Source organism: Pseudophryne corroboree, chromosome 6, assembly GCF_028390025.1.
Source record: "Pseudophryne corroboree isolate aPseCor3 chromosome 6, aPseCor3.hap2, whole genome shotgun sequence".
Classification (NCBI taxonomy): domain Eukaryota; kingdom Metazoa; phylum Chordata; class Amphibia; order Anura; family Myobatrachidae; genus Pseudophryne; species Pseudophryne corroboree.
The window spans coordinates 63,533,690-63,554,758 of NC_086449.1; the positions used below are offsets into that span (position 1 = coordinate 63,533,690).

At 42.3% G+C, this 21,069-nt stretch overlaps 1 non-coding gene across 1 annotated transcript; it reads left to right on the top strand.

The window, feature by feature from the left end:
• The first annotated feature begins 20,273 nt into the window (after positions 1–20,273).
• On the top strand, positions 20,274–20,510 carry LOC134938871 (small nucleolar RNA SNORA72). Its single transcript, XR_010181317.1, has one exon. It is a non-coding gene; the product is annotated as a small nucleolar RNA SNORA72 (small nucleolar RNA).
• The last annotated feature ends 559 nt before the right edge of the window (positions 20,511–21,069 follow it).

The window sequence follows — 21,069 nt, forward strand, 5'->3', positions numbered from 1 at the left end:
ATGAATCTTTAAAATAAAACTTTTTTTCAGAATAAAGGGAAATTCTTTGCTCTAACTAAGGCATCCGGAACCTACAGCTGCACTAAAGTGCATAAATAAAATGTTGCACGAATCGGACTGTCACTGATCTTTGAATAAATGGGCATGGAATTAAAGCTGCAGAAAAAAGACTACTCTTAAACAAGAGACATTGGGCATGGGGTAAAAAATAAAAAATGAAAAATCGTTTAAGTAAATATCAATGCAGTTAAACTGGAATGCTTATACCAATTACCAAGCATTCGGCATGACATTTAAATAAATGCTTGGTAATTGGTATAAGCATTCCAGTTTAACTGCATTGATATTTACTTAAACGATTTTTCATTTTTTATTTTTTACCCCATGCCCAATGTCTCTTGTTTAAGAGTAGTCTTTTTTCTGCAGCTATAATTCCATGCCCATTTATTCAAAGATCAGTGACAGTCCGATTCGTGCAACATTTTATTTATGCACTTTAGTGCAGCTGTAGGTTCCGGATGCCTTAGTTAGAGCAAAGAATTTCCCTTTATTCTGAAAAAAAGTTTTATTTTAAAGATTCATGGTCTGTACAGCCCGCATTTTGTGCTTCATTATGTTGTCTGTAATTACATTTGTATTTTGATTATTTGCACTGTTTCATTGTGGGGTTTTCCTCACATCTTAAGTATTGCTCACTGTTGTGTATGTGGTTACCAAGGTAACATGTAAATGCTTGCTGTCCGTCTCCCCCAGACTGCCCGGCGTGGACCCACGTGACCTCGCGAGTTCCGGTGACGTCAGAGCCCTGGATCCGGAAGCGGGTGCGGGTGACCGTGGGCTGCAGCCGGCGGCATGCGTGACACGGACAGCGGGTGAGTATAAATATTTCTCTTTGTACATTGCACCTTTATCCTGATGACGGGGTGAGACCCCCCGAAACGTTGTGTGTTACTATAAAGTATCTTTTTCACCATTGAAAAGTGCTGGGAGTGCCGCCTCGTTCTTTTGCTTACATTGGAGATTCTTTGTCTCTTGGAGGGCACCCCAGCCAGTTTTCCCAAGGTGTCGCTGTCCCTCTGAGTGCCGGGTCGCACAGTGGTATATATATATATATATATATATATAATATACTGTATAATGGACCTGGTGGACACTGTCAGCAGACTGCTAAACTAGGATGAAGAAAAAAAACCCACAGGTATACAATGTAGATGGGTGGATAGTATACTATTATTACTTATACTTATGGACGATGAGTGACGACACAGAGGTAGGTACAGCCGTGGCCTACCGTACTGCTTATATATATAAAATACTGTATAACGGACCTGGTGGACACTGTCAGCAGACTGCTAAACTAGTATGAAGAAAAAAAAACACCACAGGTATACAATGTAGATGGGTGGATAATATACTATTATTACTTATACTTATGGACGACGAGTGATGACACAGAGGTAGGTACAGCCATGGCCTACCGTACTGCTGCTTATATATATAATATACTGTATAACGGACCTGGTGGACACTCTCAGCAGACTGCTAAACTAGTATGAAGAAAAAAAACAACACAGGTATACAATGTAGATGGATGGATAGTATACTATTATTACTTATACTTATGGACGACGAGTGACAACACAGAGGTAGGTACAGCCGTGGCCTACCGTACTGCTGCTTATATATATAATATACTGTATAACGGACCTGGTGGACACTGTCAGCAGACTGCTAAACTAGCATGAAGAAAAAAAAAAAACACCACAGTTATGCAATGTAGATGGATGGATAGTATAGTATTACTTATACTTATGGACGACGAGTGACGACACTGAGGTAGGTACAGCCGTGACCTACCGTACTGCTGCTTATATATATAATACACTGTGTAATGGACCTGGTGGACACTGTCAGCAGACTGCTAAACTAGTATGAAGAATAAAAAAACACCACAGGTATACAATGTAGATGGATGGATAGTATACTATTATTACTTATACTTATGGACGATGGGTGTCGACACAGAGGTAGGTACAGCCGTGGCCTACCATACTGCTGCTTATATATATAATATACTGTATAACGGACCTGGTGGACACTGTCAGCAGACTGCTAAACTAAGATGAAGGAAAAAAAAACACCACAGGTATACAATGTAGATCAGGCATTTTCAACCAGTGTGCCGTGGCACACTAGTGTGCCGCGACCAGTTGCAAGGTGTGCCGCGGAGCCAGAGCAGCTTCCTGCACCTTCAGAGCGAACTGTTGGCCCAGGAGGACAGGAAGGAGGACAGCTGACCGGTAAGGGCTAATATTTGTTATTTTAGTTCTCCTGTTGGGAACAATAGGATTTATGTGGGAAGAATAAGGATTTATGGGGGGAACAATGTGAATAATTCATGTGGGGAGCAATAGAATTTATGTAGGGAGCAATATGATTTATGTGGGGGGCATTGTGATTGTTTTTCCTGTGTAGGCCAATGTATGTGTGGATATTTTTTACTATGAGGGCCAATGTGTGTTTTTTGTTTTTTTTTCTGTGGGGAACTGATGGTGTGCCTTGGCAATTTTAAAATATTGTTTGGTGTGCCGTGAGTAAAAAAAAGGTTGAAAATCACTGATGTAGATGGATGGATAGTATAGTATTCCTTATACTTATGGATGACGAGTGATGACACAGAGGTAGGTACAGCCGTGGCCTACCGTACTGCTGCTTATATATATCATATACTGTATAACGGACCTGGTGGACACTGTCAGCAGACTGCTAAACTACTATGAAGAAAAAAAAAAACACAGGAGTGTTTTTCAGGCAGGCAAACGTATACTGGACTGGTGGTCACTGTCAGCAAAACTGTGCACTGTACTCCTGCTATAACTGCTCCCCAGTCCCCACAATTAGGCAGTGTGAGCAGAGCAGTGCACTCAGCACAGATATATCATGCAGCAGTGCAGCACACTGAGTGAGCACAGATATGGTTGAGCGTTTTTTTCAGGCAGAGAAAGAACTACTACTAAGTACTAGGCTGAAGTTAGCTTCTTATTCGGCCAGCTTCTTATTCACTTCTTATTGAGCTCCAGCTTTTTATTCAGAAAATTAAGTTTTTCAAAGGTTAACTAGTCTTGGGCCACAAATTGGCACCTGAAATCAACAGAGCCTGGTCACTTGCATATGACCCACTTGTATTTTGATTGGCCCAACACTGTTTTCGGCAGTGCCGTATCTATATATTTTAGCGCAATTATTATTATTTTTTGTGGCACTGTTGGAATTGTTGCTAAATTAAAATCATATGTGTATGTGAGCAGCCTCTGGGAAAAGGGAATACCAGTCCCTTAAAACAACAAATAGTGGAATCAAAATACCCCTGGACTGCGCTTAAACATATAAAGTGATTTGTCACAATCAATGTGTAATTAATTAAATTATTTTTGCACATATCTCCTTGGAGAAAAAAACCTCAAAACATTAAAATAGCATAGTATCAAAGAAATATGCTTAATTGGTAAAACAAAATGTTATCTAAAATATACATACAGTGCTATCCCACAGAACAAGTACTATAATAACACAGAAAAAATGAGAAATCGCGTCTGCGCTCGTCAAAGAATGCAATACATGAAAAGATGTGAGGTATCTAATGAATAGTTCTCAAAGTTGACTGAATTGATGTGTCGCGTAATGTCAATAAAACGTTTTGAACCTTTCCTTGTGTGTCTTTGTTTCTGATTCTCCAAGCTCGAGTAGGTCTGTTCCCTTGGTCGTGTGGGACTTTGATGTGTTTTCTCCTTAGCAGTATCTCGAATATTCGTTCTCCGGGTTTCCTCATGTACTTCCTTCAAGGGTATCGAGGTGGTTCTTATCCTCAACGATTGGAGACAAAGAGACAGAAATAGCCGCTGATAGTGTAGTAGGCGTATTGCAAATATTGGAAGTGTCTTGTAGGAAAATCTTTAGAAGAATAGTGGCTGCTATTGCGTACCAGTACTCACGTGAAAGACGTGATGTACCCCTCGCGTAAAGGTATCTTTGGTGTTCTTATGGTTTCTCCTCTTCCTCTAGACAGAATCCTTTGTAGTTCTTATCCTCGGGAGTGAGAGGGGAGATGGAACAGTTGATAGTGTAGTAAGTCTTATGATAGAGTGGATGAAAGGTAATTTACCCTTCTAAACTTATGATTTATATTGGGGGAGTGCATACCGTACTCACATCCATATGGGGGGGTGTAAGACACATAAAGGAATCTTTAGATTGATATGTTGTCGTATACGGTCACATTCATGCAGATAAAAATAGATGAGAGGAATAATGGGCGTACCCAACTCACACTGTACAATGTGGAGACTTTTGTATAAGGGTATCTTTATAATGGTTCTGCTGCTTCTAGATGCTCCTTATTCCCAAGTCCGTTCCTCTCGTTTTGTACAAGAAGAGAAACGAAGCAAGGTGTCATGAGGTGACACATAAAAATGTATTTATACAAAAACTTATAAAACAACATTAAAAAACTGCCGATGGGTTCCAGGTAAGAGAGGGGGGTATACACGGGTGAGTAAGATGTTAATGTCCGGATTGTTCTCACCTTAGTAAGTACCGTCCCAATCAGTCCCTGGTAGTCCTGGCCCTCACACCAACACGTTTTGACTTAAGAAGTCTTTTTCAAGGTATATCATGAGGGCACTGGTGCCACTATTTAAACCCCCTAACAGGAAGTCATGTGGTGGGGGTGTGGTTACAGAGTGCAGATTATAACAGTGGATTTTTAATACATTATGCTCTATGAAAGATGTATTAAGTTATAAAAATACTTTAGTTGTGATTAGTACAATAAAAATAACATTGGTGCAGTAAAAAAGTGTTTAAAACGTGCCCGTTACGTCACTTCCGGTATTTGAAACGCATTTACTTCCGGAAGTGGCGTATGCAAACGGGATCCAAATGGTGATGTATTTACCAAATACATAAATAAGGGGGAGAGATGGCAGTATCCATGAGCAACTAAATGTTTACAGCCATAATCATTTTCACAGGCTCCAGACATCCCATTACATTCCATTGCGCCCCTTCCTTCAGGTGGAACGCACTCGATATCTCCCGTTACTTCCGGGATCACGTGCGTTCCACGTCTAACATTTGAGACGCATCGATCTTCCTGCACTTCACTCACCGGAAGTGCACACTCCTCCCTCCGGTGGAACGCATGACCGTCACTTCCGGCACATGCGTTCCACCGCCCCAAATAGCGGCACATTACATTTGGACACCCCTAGACCATATCAGCAACATTTAGTTGCTCATGGATACTGCCATCTCTCCCCCTTATTTATGTATTTGGTAAATACATCACCATTTGGATCCCGTTTGCACACGCCACTTTCGGAAGTAAATGCATTTCAAATACCGGAAGTGACGTAACGGGCACGTTTTAAACACTTTTTTACTGCACCAATGTTATTTTTATTGTGCTAATCACAACTAAAGTATTTTTATAACTTAATACATCCTTCATAGAGCATAATGTATTAAAAATCCACTGTTATAATCTGCACTCTGTAACCACACCCCCACCACATGACTTCCTGTTAGGGGGTTTAAATAGTGGCACCAGTGCCCTCATGATACACCTTGAAAAAGACTTCTTAAGTCGAAACGCGTTGGTGTGAGGGCCAGGACTACCAGGGACTGATTGGGATGGTACTTACTAAGGTGAGAACAATCCGGACATTAACATCTTACTCACCCGTGTATACCCCCCTCTCTTACCTGGAACCCATCGGCAGTTTTTTAATGTTGTTTTATAAGTTTTTGTATAAATACATTTTTATGTGTCACCTCATGACACCTTGCTTCGTTTCTCTTCTTGTACAAAACGAGAGGAACGGACTTGGGAATAAGGAGCATCTAGAAGCAGCAGAACCATTATAAAGATACCCTTATACAAAAGTCTCCACATTGTACAGTGTGAGTTGGGTACGCCCATTATTCCTCTCATCTATTTTTATCTGCATGAATGTGACCGTATACGACAACATATCAATCTAAAGATACCTTTATGTGTCTTACACCCCCCCATATGGATGTGAGTACGGTATGCACTCCCCCAATATAAATCATAAGTTTAGAAGGGTAAATTACCTTTCATCCACTCTATCATAAGACTTACTACACTATCAACTGTTCCATCTCCTCTCTCACTCCCGAGGATAAGAACTACAAAGGATTCTGTCTAGAGGAAGAGGAGAAACCATAAGAACACCAAAGATACCTTTACGCGAGGGGTACATCACGTCTTTCACGTGAGTACTGGTACGCAATAGCAGCCACTATTCTTCTAAAGATTTTCCTACAAGACACTTCCAATATTTGCAATACGCCTACTACACTATCAGCGGCTATTTCTGTCTCTTTGTCTCCAATCGTTGAGGATAAGAACCACCTCGATACCCTTGAAGGAAGTACAGGAGGAAACCCGGAGAACGAATATTCGAGATACTGCTAAGGAGAAAACACATCAAAGTCCCACACGACCAAGGGAACAGACCTACTCGAGCTTGGAGAATCAGAAACAAAGACACACAAGGAAAGGTTCAAAACGTTTTATTGACATTACGCGACACATCAATTCAGTCAACTTTGAGAACTATTCATTAGATACCTCACATCTTTTCATGTATTGCATTCTTTGACGAGCGCAGACGCGATTTCTCATTTTTTCTGTGTATTCATGTTACAGGGGGCTGAGTGACCCCCCCGTAGATATCGCTACTGCTGCTCTCTGGGGCGCGGCAGTCCTTCCAGCAGCCCTTTTAGATTCAGTCTTCCACTCATCTAGTAGGACTACTGCTGCCCCATAGCATCATCATGTTCTCCCACAGAAATGTGAGGAAAGATAAATTCGATCACATATTTAATAACAAACATGATTCTGTTGAATTAGCTGACGAAGATTTAGAAAATGTCATGTCCAAATTAGAAAAAGCTTTTATTAAAGAGGGAAAGATATGGTGGGAGGTAATATCCTTAGAGAGATACCTGGCCGAGGAGATTATACCCAGAGGACTCAGAATCGATAAATTACCCACCTTCACTAACAAATCACCAGCATTCGAAGAAGAATGGATTCGCATTATAGACTCCTGCTCCATGTCCCTGATGAGACTGATAGTCCGAGAGAGAAGTAAGGACCTCAAGGATCTAGAAACAGAGATCGAGACGCTCAGAGGAACTGTAGAACCATTGGCGGATTTGCCAGATTTCAAAGAGATGGAACAAGACATCATTGAAAAAATTGCCACTAATGAAAAAGAGCTCATGGAAAAGAAGAAGAAGAAATACATCAGGGATTTGAACGATTTCAAAAATGGAATACAACACCAACTAACTAAGAAGGAGAAAAACTTCTTCAAAAACAAAGAAACTCACGGTAGGGTAAGATTTGAAAGAAAGGAAAATTGGAGAACCCCCGAATGGAGACAAAATTGGAGGCAAACTGAACACAGAATTAGTCCACGAAGGAATCCCTATAATCATACCTGGACACCCAGACAAAGATTACAGTCGTCCAATGAACAACGGACCTATCCAAGAAGGAGATACTCACGGGAGGACCTCCACAACCAGGATCGATACAATCTAAGACGCTTCCACAAACGAACCTTTGAAAACCACTGAGATGACAGACTTCTGGAACACACCAGAAGACAAACTACCCCAGAAATTACAAGAAGACCACCAAACAGATCCCATTCATACAGAAGAAATGATGACAACGATGAGGTTTTTTTAGAGTTAAACAGGGGTCGTCAAAACAGAAGACGATAACAAGAAGAGGGAGACGAGGAAAGAAATCATCTAAAAAACACCAATCATTATATCACAAAAGCAAAAATACCATTCCAATAAGGACTGATAATCTTATAGAAATCAATGAGTCAGAGAACACCAACCAAGAGATCGCATTTACTAAGATCTACAATCTCAGTACTCATGTCCTCACAGAAGACGAGGAAAACGTTCTCAAGAAAGGGCTGAAATATGCACCTTCCAGTAATTTGGACAAGTTTGAGGCTTATATCGATCTACAACGATTTATAAGAAAATTGACCTTGAAAAAAATCTTTCACAAGCAGGATAACCCGACCGTTACCAACGACCAAGGTACATCCATATTCAAACCAAAATCAACCTTTTTTCCCACCTTCAAGAAGGGATGCTTTATTGAGAGCTTCGAACGCATTGTTAAAGACGAACTTGAAAATACCACATTCAAAAAAATAACCAAACCTAATATGACAAAAGCAGAAAGAGAGGCCCTAAAGAGCCTTCAAGACAATCACACTATTGTAATCAAACCGGCCGACAAAGGGGGTGCAGTGGTTGTCCAGGACGTAGATGAATATAAGAAGGAAATCGAAAGACAACTAAACAATGGCAAAACCTATAAAAAACTCAGAGGGAACCCGTCTGAAGTAACCACCAAGAGAATGACTGATCTACTGATGAAATATGAACGCAAGAAAGTTATCACCGATAAAGAACGAGAGTACATCATCATCCCACATCCATCGCTACCTGTTATGTACACCCTCCCTAAAATTCACAAAGATAACGCACATCCACCAGGTCGACCAATAGTAGCTGGCACAGAATCAATCACTTCAAATTTATCCCAATACATCGACCATATCCTACATCCACTCGCACAAAATACAAGATCCTACCTCAAAGACTCCACAGCAGTCCTACAGGAACTACAACTCATCAGCTGGTCACCCGAATTCATCCTCGTTACAGCAGACGTAACATCTCTTTATACGGCCATCAGTCATCAACACGGTTTAGAAGCCACGTCACACTTTCTAGAGGCAGATTCTATGGATCACGATCGGATGACCTTTGTTTTGGAAAGCATCGAATTTATTTTAACCAATAACTTTTTCTGGTTCGATAATTCATTTTACCTCCAATTACATGGCACAGCCATGGGCACCAGGTTCGCCCCTAGTTACGCAAACCTTTTCATGGCCCATTGGGAAGAAAAATCAGTCTTCAGTGACCATGAATTTGGGGCGAACCTGGTGCTATGGAAACGCTATATTGATGATATCCTCTTCATTTGGAAGGGGGATCCAACCCTACTGGATGTCTTCTGCGACTTTCTAAACACTAATGATCGAAACATACAGCTCACATACCAGAAAAGCACTGAATCTGTCAATTTTCTTGACCTATCCATATTTATAGAAGAAGGTGCGATACACACTAAAACATACACTAAGCCTACAGACTGCAATTCTTTTATTCCCATGAATAGCAACCACCACCCCAACTGGCTATCCTCAGTACCTGGAAGCCAGTTCCATAGGATAAGGAAAAACTGCTCGAAGTTACGGGACTATCACAATCAGGGCACCTCAATGAAAAACCAATTCCAGAGAAAGGGATATGAAACCAAACTACTGGATGTGCCATATGAAAAATACCAGCAAGCAGATAGGGAACTGATGATTCAACCAACTACATCCACGGAAGACCAGAGACGGAGAGGTGACACAAATACTGTCACTTTTATCACTAAATACAGCAGCCAATATAAGGGGCTGGAACATATCGTAAGAAAAAATTGGGGACTATTACTCCAGGATCCCACACTCAAACAATATATACAAGATAAACCAAGATTCATCTACCGAAAGGCTGACAACCTTCGCAAACACCTTGTAAAAAGCGCACTGGAGATCCCCAAGAGAACCACTACCATTAAGAGCAAGGGCTTCTATAGGTGCGGCCAGTGCCAAATGTGCCGCAACTGCAGAAGCAACACCTCCACTATAACCAGCTATACATCCACCAGCAATAAGAAAAAATATGACATTAAGGAATTCATAACGTGCGACAGTAAAAACGTGGTGTATTTAGTACAATGTAAATGCAATAAACAATATGTAGGAAGAACAACCAGGAAGTTAAAGGAAAGGATGAGCGAGCATCTCAGAAATATAAAGAAGGGTCTTCCCACTCATGGAATCTCTGCCCACTTTAAAGACGAACATGACTGCAAACCTTCGGAGATAACACTTTTTTGTGGCATTCAGGCTGTGGCAGGAAACTGGAGAAAAGGAAATATTGAAGAAAGACTCGCCCAAACCGAAATGCGAAGCATCTTCAATCTAGGTACTTTGAAACCTAAAGGCCTCAATTTGGAGTTTGAAACCAAATGGTTTCTTTAAGGGGCATTGACCATTTCCATAAAGTACCTTACCCCGCTCCGGTTCAATTTCAATCCCCCTTTTATGCCAACCACATAATCAGTGACTCTCTTTTCATTCCACCTTCACTACCTAACCGAATAGAGTACTATATTGACTGTCTGATAGTTTCTCTACTGGCACCTAATATTTTGTCAGCCAGCCTTGTATACTGTAATGATGGGACTCCTCCCACCCAAATACATAATTCATTAACCATTTATTATTAGGCACTCTTTCAAAAAATAAGATACAGCTGCACCAGGCGATTTTCATTTAACCTGCCTTAAACTCAGTATTTATTTAATATATATTATTTCTTTAAACTGTGTTTTTTCTCAGGTTATTCACCCCTTTGACCCGATTTTTACTTCTACAGCCATAATCATTTTCACAGGCTCCAGACATCCCATTACATTCCATTGCGCCCCTTCCTTCAGGTGGAACGCACTCGATATCTCCCGTTACTTCCGGGATCACGTGCGTTCCACGTCTAACATTTGAGACGCATCGATCTTCCTGCACTTCACTCACCGGAAGTGCACACTCCTCCCTCCGGTGGAACGCATGACCGTCACTTCCGGCACATGCGTTTCACCGCCCCAAATAGCGGCACATTACATTTGGACACCCCTAGACCATATCAGCAACATTTAGTTGCTCATGGATACTGCCATCTCTCCCCCTTATTTATGTATTTGGTAAATACATCACCATTTTGATCCCGTTTACACACGCCACTTCCGGAAGTAAATGCGTTTCAAATACCGGAAGTGACGTAACGGGCACGTTTTAAACACTTTTTTACTGCACCAATGTTATTTTTATTGTGCTAATCACAACTAAAGTATTTTTATAACTTAATACATCTTTCATAGAGCATAATGTATTAAAAATCCACTGTTATAATCTGCACTCTGTAACCACACCCCCACCACATGACTTCCTGTTAGGGGGTTTAAATAGTGGCACCAGTGCCCTCATGATACACCTTGAAAAATACTTCTTAAGTCGAAACGCGTTGGTGTGAGGGCCAGGACTACCAGGGACTGATTGGGACGGTACTTACTAAGGTGAGAACAATCCGGACATTAACATCTTACTCACCCGTGTATACCCCCCTCTCTTACCTGGAACCCATCGGCAGTTTTTTAATGTTGTTTTATAAGTTTTTGTATAAATAAATTTTTATGTGTCACCTCATGACACCTTGCTTCGTTTCTCTTCTTGTACAAAACGAGAGGAACGGACTTGGGAATAAGGAGCATCTAGAAGCAGCAGAACCATTATAAAGATACCCTTATACAAAAGTCTCCACATTGTACAGTGTGAGTTGGGTACGCCCATTACTCCTCTCATATATTTTTATCTGCATGAATGTGACCGTATACGACAACATATCAATCTAAAGATACCTTTATGTGTCTTACACCCCCCCATATGGATGTGAGTACGGTATGCACTCCCCCAATATAAATCATAAGTTTAGAAGGGTAAATTACCTTTCATCCACTCTATCATAAGACTTACTACACTATCAACTGTTCCATCTCCTCTCTCACTCAGGATAAGAACTACAAAGGATTCTGTCTAGAGGAAGAGGAGAAACCATAAGAACACCAAAGATACCTTTACGCGAGGGGTACATCACATCTTTCACGTGAGTACTGGTACGCAATAGCAGCCACTATTCTTCTAAAGATTTTCCTACAAGACACTTCCAATATTTGCAATACGCCTACTACACTATCAGCGGCTATTTCTGTCTCTTTGTCTCCAATCGTTGAGGATAAGAACCACCTCGATACCCTTGAAGGAAATACAGGAGGAAACCCGGAGAACGAATATTCGAGATACTGCTAAGGAGAAAACACATCAAAGTCCCACACGACCAAGGGAACAGACCTACTCGAGCTTGGAGAATCAGAAACAAAGACACACAAGGAAAGGTTCAAAACGTTTTATTGACATTACGCGACACATCAATTCAGTCAACTTTGAGAACTATTCATTAGATACCTCACATCTTTTCATGTATTGCATTCTTTGACGAGCGCAGACGCGATTTCTAATTTTTTCTGTGTATTCATGTTACAGGGGGCTGAGTGACCCCCCGTAGATATCGCTACTGCTGCTCTCTGGGGCGCGGCAGTCCTTCCAGCAGCCCTTTTAAGTACTATAATAAATACAGAGATCAATGGATAGATACTATAGTAACAAATAAGGGGCCCTATACACTAGCCGATCCGCCGCCGAGCTGCCCGACGAGCGACCCGGCGGCGGGGGGGCAGTGACGGGGGGAGTGAAGTTTCTTCACTCCCCCCGTCACGCGGCTGCATTGAAGTGCAGGCAAATATGGACGAGATCGTCCATATTGGTGTGCATGGACAGCCGACGGGAGACCAGCGATGAACGAGCGCTGGGACGCGCATCGTTCATTGCTGGAGCCTCCACACTGAAAGATATGAACGAGTTCTCGTTCATTTATGAACGAGATCGTTCATATCTTTCCAAAAATCGGCCAGTGTGTAGGGCCTATAAGGGTGCCTGTTAAAATAAAGTAACACTTGCATCAGGGATCTTTGGTTTTATCCAAAAGTATTTGCAAATTATTCAGGATAGTCAGCAGGTGGAGCCTGAATGCACTTTTAAAAAGTCAGTGTGACAGCTTGATTGACTATTTGAATGTCAAAACACACTAACTGATATAAGCTCAAAATCTGGGAGCAGTAGTTCGACAAGATATAGCGCATTGGTTAGCATATGCACATGCGCTCACTAATGAAGAATCCGATGTTGTAGTTTCAGATCCCAATAAGGCAGCTGCTATGGTTTACCCCTTGTGCGCTGGACACCAGAATTGGTAATGCTGGGACACCGGCAGTGAAGCTGACAGCTAACAGCGGTAACCAGGTGTGTTGTCTTTAGTGCAAGAGTCCCGCTCGGTAGACAATGCGCAGGGTAGCACTCACTGTAACCACTGGCCAAGGAGGAGAAAGGTGGTCAGGTGGAAGAGCGGGAAGGCATGAGAAGAGGACCACAGATTGCACCCGCCAACTACAGTACTGTCCGACTTTAACAAGTAACTATCCACAGCAGGTAACTACCGCGTATATACAATTGCGGCATAGAACTGTGGCGTTGCCAGCGGTACTGCGCCTACAGTACATATGCGCTGTGTGCCAGGCACCACTGGCACAAACCTAGATACGGCCCTGGTTTTGGGCATTAAATACACTTGCAAAGTGGGCACAAACACCAGTTTATTTTAATAAAGCCAAGCAAAGGTTGCAGCCATTACCTAAGCCCAGAACCCAGATCCTCATTGTTAAACCAAACAGCCCAAAACAGACATCCATAATATTCTGGTTTCTGGCCATGCCCCAATCACTAGAGCTACATCGGCCAGAAATTTTAAACCATGGAAATTCCCGGCTTATCTGTATAACTCAGAAGAATTTTGTCTATTTCTTATGACCAGCTGGATGACTTTTACTGATGATAATATCGACTACTGGGAGCAACCGTCTATATTTTGGGGAGCCTCTAAGGCTACCATGAGAGGCTGTATCACAGAGTATGTGTCCAAACAGAAAAAAAAGCCTCAGCACAGTATCAAACTCTCCATGCCTCACTAACGGTTGCTCTATGTACTTACATAGACTCCCCTTCCCCAGATTCCCAGTTGGTATACACACAAGCACGACAATTATTGGATGATTTTTTATTATCTCAAGCACAGTGTGATCTGACATTCTCAAAATCTAAGTATTTTCGATGGGGCAATAAAACTGGCCATTTATTAGCTACCATGTCTAAATTAAATGCGCCAAAGAGACTGATTACTGCCATTAAAGACCCAAATTTGTCATCAATTGACACGGTAACCTCACGTATCCTTGAATATTTTGAAACATATTTTTCTAATCTATATGATGCATGCCCATTTGATCAGGCATTGCATGATTGTATAATGTCTGAAGCAAATCTTTCCAAATTGTCAAGTTCTCAAAATGAAATCTTTAAACAGGATGTAACACTCGAGGACATAAAGAATGCTATTTCTAATCTGAAGTTGCACAAATCGCCAGGCCCTGATGGGTTGTTCAACGAATATTATAAAATATTACAGGGGCACATTGGTGGTCATTCCAAGTTGTTCGCTCGCTGCTATTTTTAGCAGAATTGCTAATAGGTTAAAATCCAGCAGTTCTGCTCATGCGTATGCACAGCAGGGCGCACACGCTAAGCAATTTTACACAAAACTATGCTATTTTTCTCACGGGCGAACGAAGCTTTTCAATCGCTCTGCTGATCATAGTGTGATTAACAGGAAGTGGGTTTTTCTGGGCGGAAACTGACCATTTTCAGGGAGTGTACTAAAAAAGACTGATGTGCCAGGTAAAAACGCAGGAGTGGCTGGAGAAACGGGGGAGTGGCTGGCTGAACACTGGGCGTGTTTGTGACATCAAACCAGGAACTAAAAGGGCTGAGGTGATCGCAATCTAGGAGTAGGTCTGGAGCTACTCAGAAACTGCAAGGAAATACTTAATAACAGAATTGCTAATCTTTCGTTAGCAATTCTGCTATGCTAATATACACTCCCAGAGGGCGGCGGCTTTGCGTTTGCATTTCTGCTAAAAGTAGCTAGCGAGCAAACAACTCGGAATGAGGGCCATAGCCCCTTCTATGGGAGAACTGTTCAACGACATTCTCCGCAATAACACAATCTTTCCACATTTTAATAATGCACATACAGTCCTAATTCCCAAACCACAACGAGACACCCAACAAATTGACTCATATAGACCGATCACGTTACTTAACTCGGACATTAAATTACTGACAAAAATGATGGCGGACATACTTCAGCTGCTGCTTCCTCAGCTTCTTACAGATCACCAGCTGGGGTTTGTCCATAACAAACACTTAGTTAAAGGAATCCGAACAACAATATCAGTGGTGGGGAAATCTTATGGAGAATCTAGCACTCAAAATATTCTTTTAAATTTAGATACAACTAAGGCGTTTGATACTGTCCTGTGGCCGCACTTACTTCGGGTTCTCCACGTACAACAATTTGATTCTGTTTTCATTAATTTTATAAAATACATCGACACTAGCACTTCCACCTCTTTGCTAATAAATTGATGCTGTAGCAACCCAATTGTTATGTTGAGGGGCACCAGACAGGGCTGCCCCCTTTCCCCTATTTTATTCAACTTAGCCATAGATCCACTGCTCCGAATTTTACAAGTTGGTAACTATTTTCGGTGAATTAAGATTGGTCATGAGGAAATAAAGCTAACCGTTTTCGCAGATGACATCTTGTTGTTTGTAGGTGACCCTTCTGAGTCTCTTGATAGAGTATTTTCTCTTTTGGCTGACTTTGGACTGGTGTCTGGATTCGTAGTTAACACGTCTAAATCAGTGGCGTTTCATCTCGGAAACCCCTCATCTCGTGTTTCGTTTAAGTCCAGCATCCATATAATGTGGGCTCACCAACACTTTACTTACCTTGGGGTTAAAATCTCTCATAATCCTTTCCACCTTTATGACCTTAATTTTTCTTCAGTGATACGCTCCATAGCAACAGAACTAGACGGCTGGAAAAATTTGTTGTCACATTTGGGTAGGGCTAATCTTATTAAAATTAATTAATTTCCAAAATTAATGTTTCTAATACAAGCGCTTCCCTATGTGATTTCTAGTAAAGACGCAAAGTCGATTAATCTATTAATGTGGCGCTAATTCAGCAGCTTTATTTCATTGTCTTTGGGATTGCCCCATAATCCGAAGTTTTTGGGTTCAGGTCAGAAAATATTCAATTGATAATTTGGTTAATTATATCCCTATGGCACCTGAATGGGCCCTGTTTGGCATGCTTCCTCCCAATGCTCGCACATCGCATAGCGGCAAATGTCTCTTGTTAGCTATAGGAGCGGCAGCCTGCAAGACCATTCTACAAACCTGGCTACAACCATCTCAGCCACTATTATCACTTTTTAAAGCTAAATTACATTATTCAGAATGCAGTGGGTTGAAGTAGTTCTGGCTAGGGGGGCTAATGTGGAGAGGTTCTTCCTAATGTGGGAAACATATACAGCCACCTTACCAATACGAACACAAAGTCATAATAGCCTAAAAGACACGACTTGGTACATGTCACAAATGAAAGCAAATGACCCTCCGATTCCTTTGTAATACCATATTTTGGTGGATAATAGAAGCAGAACTAAGTGTCTTAAATGAGGCCTATTTTGACCTAGGGGGTGGTGCGGGGATGGCGGGGCACTGGTGGCACGGCAAATATTGACTATGATTGTGATTATCCTGATTTTTGTTCAAATATAGTATGTGCATATGTATACATATATGTAGCACCTCATTTGTGACATTATATTATTTAACAGTATAAAGAGGTCTCATATTTCATGTTAATGCATGTTGATTTCCTGTAGTCCTGAAAACTTTCTTTTGATTTGTCACAATGATTTGAAATTGGATTATTGATGCTTCAATAAAAAAAAAAAAATGAAAAAAAAAAACCGAACAGCCCATTTCAATATGTTTTGAGTGAGGGGAGCCCAGTCATGCAGGGCAGTACTGTCTAAAGCAGGTTGAGCCAGTGGATTTCAGCTCAGGGAAAACAGCACAACCTGTAGTCGGTATGGTAACTGGAAGTATTTCCCCAGCAAAAACTACCCTGTTTCATCTGATGGTACAGATTGAAGGGATATCTGGGCCTTGGTTGACACTGCCAGTGAATTGTCTATCGTCTCTGCTAACCTGGTTCCTCCCCGGTCTGGCCAGGTTCTCTTCCTGGTAAAAGTGCTATGTATACTTGGGGACATAAAAGAATACCCACAAGTGCACCTGCAGACGGCCAGTAAATATGGTAGCCACAGATCATCTAAACCTCCTTATCCAGTAATCCTGGGCCGGGACTTCCTACTTTTACAGGAGGTTGTTACCTGGCATGACATTTGCTGACATACAGAGGCTGAGCTGTCCCAGGGGCCAAGATCTACTGGAGGCCAAGGTTGTATGACTGTAAAGCCCTCTCTTGCCAGTGAGCAGCAGCAGGAAAGTGAGATTGAGACACATTGGTCCCCCATTGGTGAAAGTGTGTCTTTACAGGACTTTTGGTGAGATCAACAGAATGACGCAACTGGTGCAATGCTTTTTAAAATGGGATTGTGGTTAATGGTTAGGTAAACTCTGCTTTACCACCTGAAGTTGTACCTTTGTCATGAAAAAATGATTTGTTTTACCTTGTAACTTACTTGCAAGGTAAAAAGGTAGACCAGTTGCTGGTTCCCTGAAAACAGCTGGTATTGAGGGCGGCTCACATGCATTTATAGAGTGGCCATTTAGCGGAGGAGAAAACTCTCCAGCATATCCAGCTATGGTTTTTCTGGCCAGGTATTCATGCCACAGTAAAAAATTATTGTCAGGAATGCCCAGTGTACCAAAAGACCACCCCTCAGACATAATTTATGGTGCCCTTGGTTCCCCTGCCTATCATTTTCATGCCTATTGAGTTAATTTTTATGGATCTGATGGGATGGTAGACTATGTATGCCACCAGGTACTTGGAGGCCATACCACTATGTAACATGAAATCTAGCACTATTGTCTGGGAATTGTTGATGCTGTATACCCATCTAGGAATACTAAAAGATGTCCTGGTGGACCAAGGTACTCCTTTCGTGTCTAAATTAGGGAAAGACCTATGTCACCTTTGAAAGGTGGGGCGTAACGTATATAAGTATACTGTGTGGTGTAACATGTATAGGAGGCACTACTGTGTGTTGTAACATGTATAAGGAGCTTTAGTGTATGGCATAATGGTGGTAAATCTGAGTTGATCGCAGCAGGAATTTTGTTAGCAATTGGGCAAAACCATGTGCACTGCAGGGGAGGCAGATATAACATGTGCAGAGAGAGTTAGATTTGAGTGGGTTATTTTGTTTCTGTGCAGGGTAAATACTGACTGCTTTAATTTTATGATGCAATTTAGATTGCAGATTGAACACATCCCACCCAAATCTAACTCTCTCTGCACATGTTATATCTGCCTCCCGTGCAGTGCACATGGTTTTGCCCAACTGCTAACAAAATTCCTGCGGCGATCAACTCAGAATTACCCCCAATGTGTGTAAGGAGCAGAACTGTGTGGGGTAATGTGTATCAGAAGCAATACTCGGTGGTGTAACGTACAGAATATAAGGAGTACTACTGTTCGGTTGCACTACTGTGTGGCATAATTTTAATTGGTGGTACTATTGTGTGCTCACACCCCCTCTCAGTGAGACCATGCCCTATTTTTTGGCACACATTTTTTGGATTATGGGGGAAGTCAATGCATATTGTTACACGAGGGCCAACCACGGTCTAGTTCCGCCACTGCATGGGTACATTCATGATTTTGACACCAGGGCAGCATCCTTAACTGATGTCTGAGTTAACAGTCCCCAGACAAGATAGTAAGGTCTAGGCCTGCAGATACTTCTTTGTGCGTAGAGCCTGTATTGCAAGCTCCTGATATCAGAAAGCAGGTTGTGTTGCAGACTGATGCCTCTGGTACACGGTTAGGGGAAGTCCTTTCCCAAGAGGTAGAAGGGGAAGAGAAACCCATCCTCTACCTCAGCCGGAAATTGCTGTCCAAAAAACACACAAGTACTCAACAGTGAAGCAGAAGTGTTGGTGATTAAATGAGCTTTAGAGTCAGTAAAATACTATTTGTTGGTGCGAGAGTTCTAGCTAATAACCGACCATGCATCCTTACAGTGGATGCACACAAACAAGGAGGTGAATGCTTGTGTGATACTTACCTTCAGGATGCCGGTGTATTTCATGCAGAAAACAGCATTGGGCCTGGCAAAATACAAGTGGGTCATATGCAAGTAACCTCCCTCTGTTGATTTCAGGTGTCAAATTTGTGGCCCAAGACTTGTTAACACTTGCAAAACTACAGCATCTTATTAAAAATTGTAAAATATTGTGTACGGTATATGCCCACTTTGCAAGTGTATTTCATGAAAGGTGGATAGAATTATCACTTTGGTTTACCACCTGCAGAGAGACCACTTGATTGAATGCATTACCTGAACCCTTAAGCAGATGATAAACAAGGCAGTGTCACAGGAGAAGCGAGATTGGGACCTACTCTTACCTTAGCTAATGTTTGTAGTTTGAGAGGTACCCAAGCCTCTATGGGGTTTAGCCCCTTCAAACTCCTTTATGGAAGACAAACCAGAGGAATACTAGATCTATTAAAAGAATGGTGGGAGTAGCAATTATCCCAAGAGCCTAACATTGTTTAGTTTGTATCCCATTTGAATGGCTGTCTAAGGCAAATTACGTCACTATTGACCAAACATATGGTCAGGGCTCACCAGCATCAAACATGCATTCATGACATTGTTGCTGTCAACCTGACCTTTAATATGGTGACAAAGTGCTGGTACTAGTGCCTAATATTGAAAGTAAACTCTATGCCCAATGGCGAGGCCCTTATGAGATCATAGAGGCGGTGGCACCTGTGAACTATAAGGTACGTTAGGAAGGTAGAAGTAAAGAAGTTACAAGTCTACCATGTGAGTTTGTTGAAGCCTTGAAAAGAAATTGCCAGTCAGCCCTCTTTAGTGGCTGTGAAAACCCCAGAATGTCAGGTGCCCATTGAAGTCACTTTGGGGTATATGCAATTCACGGCGAATCGCGGCAATTTTTCGCCGTTTTTTTTTTCCGACTCAATTCGCCAGGTGAATTCCGGCAGGTGCCTGCCGGAATTCACCATATTCAATGAAAAACGGATTCGCCAGAATCGCGGGCGAAAATCGGCCGATTTGGCGGATTTTGCCGCAATTTTAAAAATTGGTAAAAAATGGGAAAAACCCGAAAAAAAAATGGCGTGGGGTCCCCCCTCCAAAGCATAACCAGCCTCGGGCTCATCGAACTGGTCCTGGTTCTAAAAATGCGGGCGCAGAGCCCGGTGCTGGTTTTAAAAATACGGGGGATCCCCTGTCAATTTTTTCCCCGCATTTTTAGAACCAGGACCAGCTCGAAGAGCCCGAGGCTGGTTATGCTTTGGAGGGGGGACCCCACGCCATTTTTTTTTATGATTTTACCGTTCCAGCTCATCGAGCTGGTCCTGGTTCTAAAAATGCGGGAAAAAAATTGACAGGGAATCCCCCGTATTTTTAAAACCAGCACCGGGCTCTGCGCCTGGTGCTGGTGCCAAAAATACGGGGGACAAAAAGAGTAGGGGTCCCCCGTATTTTTAACACCAGCATCGGGCTCCACTAGCTGGACAGATAATGCCACAGCCGGGGGTCACTTTTATGCCGTGCCCTGCGGCTGTGGCATTAACTACCCAACTAGTCACCCCTGGCCGGGGTACCCTGGGGGAGTTGGGACCCCTTCAATCAAGGGGTCCCCACAAGCCACCCAAGGGCCAGGGATGAAGCCCGAGGCTGTCCCCCCCCCCATCCAATGGGCCTGCGATGGGGGGGCTGATAGCCTTTTGTGATAATAAAAAGATATTGTTTTTTCCAGTAGTACTACAAGTCCCAGCAAGCCTCCCCCGCAAGCTGGTACTTGGAGAACCACAAGTACCAGCATGCGGGAGAAAAACGGGCCCGCTGGTACCTGTAGTACTACTGGGGAAAAAATACCCAAATAAAAACAGGACACAGACACCTTGATAGTAAAACTTTATTTCATACGCCGACACACACATACTTACCTATGTTGACACGCCGACTGCCACGGTATCCGACGATCCGAGGGTACCTGTGAAAAAATTATACTCACCTTC